Source organism: Sinocyclocheilus anshuiensis, unplaced genomic scaffold (genome assembly GCF_001515605.1).
Source record: "Sinocyclocheilus anshuiensis isolate Anshui unplaced genomic scaffold, SAMN03320099.WGS_v1.1 scaffold2958, whole genome shotgun sequence".
Taxonomy (NCBI): Eukaryota; Metazoa; Chordata; class Actinopteri; order Cypriniformes; family Cyprinidae; genus Sinocyclocheilus; species Sinocyclocheilus anshuiensis.
In genome coordinates, this window is record NW_015542525.1 from 54,090 (window position 1) to 57,042 (window position 2,953).

Below are 2,953 nucleotides of genomic sequence, written 5' to 3' on the forward strand. Positions count from 1 at the left end.
TTTAGAACGACATGAGGGTGAGTAATTAATGACATAATTTTCATTTTTGGGTGAACTAACCCTTTAAAAAGGACGTATTTTTGCCTTTTTTACCCCTAATAGGTAAATATTAGTACCGTATGTGTACGAATTACTATGAGGTACTAATATGTACCTATTAGGGGTAAAAAAGGTACAAAGATGTTCTTTTAAGGGTACTGCTCTGGTGACAAGCTGTTGTACCCCAAAAGGTACAATTTTGGCCTCTTTTTTCTGTATATAGCCTATTGACCCACTACAAATTCTGAAACCACAGATAACCCTATTATTTAAATGGCCATCACATAAAAAGGTCTAAATCCTTGGTCTGGGGCCGTGAAAAATAATTAAAGGTTGTCTCTTGAACCACACCTTCTCTTCCCTTTTTACTTTTCTTCATTTTCCCCAATATCTCGGTCTCTCCCTTTTTTGATTGTACCTATCACTTCTTGACCAGCAGGTGTACTGTTATGAACAGAACTGTGTCCACCTTGTTGCAAAACAACCACCTCATTGCAATTTATCACAGAATGTTATTTATCTTAAAATGACTTAAATACCCGAGATTTAACAAACCTAAATTTCATACAAATATATCAAAACAATTGTCTAAAGTGCCTAAAAGTCAAAATCAGTACAATATAGTAGTTCAACGGATCACAAATCTCACGGTTCGGATCATTTTATGGTTTTTGAGCCACGGATCGTTTTTCGGATCAGCAAGAAAAAAAATCTATGTAACTTTGCTTTCCATAAGTACGATACCACAGCAAAAACGCTTAGCCTAAGAAAGTTCAAACATTATTAAAGAGACAAGTGAACAGCCAGTAAAAATAAGAACAAATACGCTACACAAATTACAAGCATAGATAAATACAAGAGAACAATGCTACAAATAGACTTGATTGGTGTCGCGTCATAGCTGTGCAGGCGGAGTCGGCGTGGGGGAAAACAGTCCTTTTCCCCCTCATTGGAAAAGCATGGTGTTGACTCAGAATGGCCTACATAAAACTATTTCTGCTGCTCAACAGAGCAACATACGTATAAAAACTGAGCCGTATTGGGTTGGACTGTCCGTACGGTATCTGTGACTGGACAAACGACCCAACGGAATGGCCAGAGGTGTCGTTTCCCGACATTTTTTGTTACCTAATTGAGCAAGAGACAGCTTAGGCTACTTCACTACAAGCCTATACGAGACGGCTTGTGAAAGTAAACATTTGTTGTTTTGTTTTGCTTAATTTTAATAAAGTGATAAAGACTTGAGTAAAAGCCTGTCATACTTTCCTATTTATATATTAAAACGTTTTTTAACATTGACAAAACAGGTAACATTAAGGTCCACTGAAGTGCCTTGAAATGCACAGCGTTATTCTATGTGGTGTGTGCTGCGGCTGCCTAATAATTTTCACAAATACATGCCTTAAAATAAAGATAACGTGGAAATATGTATATAAAATACAAAAAAACATGGTTATTGGTTACTATAGTTAAACCATGGTAAAAACAACATGTTTTGCTACACTAACCATAGTTTTACCATGGTATTTGTAGTAAAACTGTGGTTATAGGCTGCAATTGGTAATAAAAAGGCAAAAAAAAAAACATGGTTACCCTACTATACTTTTACTATAGTAATACCATTGCTAATTTTCGTAAGGGATTGTGTATAATAATATGAAATAAATGTTTTAATAGATTATGACAGCACAAAATATCAGGGAGTGAGATTTATTTGATTGCGATGCGAAGGAGGGTTATTGTAAGCCCCATCAGAACTGGGTTGCGGTGCAGGGGGACGAGACTAACGACAGATCAGTGTATCAGTCATATACATCGTCAGATCAGGTTTTTTAACTTATTAGAGGTACACACAGCAACTTTTAGGCATTGCACCAAGCAAAAATCAATCGAAATCATCATAAAAAGTAAAGATCAAGCGCCTAACAAGGTCTCCGCGCGTTAATTCGAATGGTTTGTTTTCCCCCTCGGCATAAACGGTTATGACGTTTTTGTGGGCGTTCCCAGCAATGCCGAACAAGTCATTTGCTATATCCAGCAAAGTAAACCAAAAGACTGAAGGGTGATTCTCAAAAATCTATATTTTCTTGCAAGATTTTTTCAAGATAAATTTAGATGTTTCCAAAAAAGGACACTTAGAAACTCCAAAAGGACACCAAAGAACCAAATGATATAAGGAGCCCATATAAGCACATATAATTAAGTGTAAAATAAAACTGCATAGTGTTCACTATAAATAAAAAAATAGATTCATCTGTCAAAAAAGTGTTTTGTGGTTTGATGAGCATAATGACAGCATCAGGTATTATTAGTCTGCTGCCCCTTTAAGACCTGATGCATGGATCCAATATAGCCTAATGATACGCATCCGATTTCTTTTTTCAGCTGTTCTCATTCACTTAAGACACATCAGACTGCATTTGCCACAATGATTGTCGAGATCGGTATTTTGTCATAATTGGATTGTCACACAATGAAATCTACATCGTCAAATTCCTGAGAATGAGAGCTTTCTTGTGATATATGACTTAATATATAGAAAAATATATAAAATACACATTCTTCGTAAAAATTATTCGCAATGGTTAGGCAGAAATTTGTGTGTGGGACGAATACATTTCTAAGCTTAATTTTACTGCTTTATGAATATAAAAACCAAAAGGAATGGTATTCTTTGTAAAGAAGACACTCCAAGCTTTCAAATGAACCCATATATGGGCTGATAACATATAAGGAAGGCTATGTAAATGAAGCATACACATTTTTAACGCGATTTCATTACACCTGCTGAATACAGTACAGTGAAATCCTGTAAATACTGAGTGATAAGGAAGATAAAAAATCAAACCTGCTATAAAACCCAGCAACACAACTGTAGCTGTATAACTTTACAACAGCAACACTGCTTTAACAA

At 35.6% G+C, this 2,953-nt stretch overlaps 1 long non-coding RNA gene across 1 annotated transcript in view; it reads right to left on the reverse strand.

The window, feature by feature from the left end:
• Positions 1-2,953, reverse strand: part of LOC107694218 (uncharacterized) — a 15,338-nt gene that overhangs the window by 6,522 nt on the left and 5,863 nt on the right. Inside the window, exon 2 of the long non-coding RNA XR_001634833.1 lies at positions 386-390. This is a non-coding gene — a long non-coding RNA (uncharacterized LOC107694218). The remainder of the gene's footprint in view (positions 1-385; positions 391-2,953) is intronic.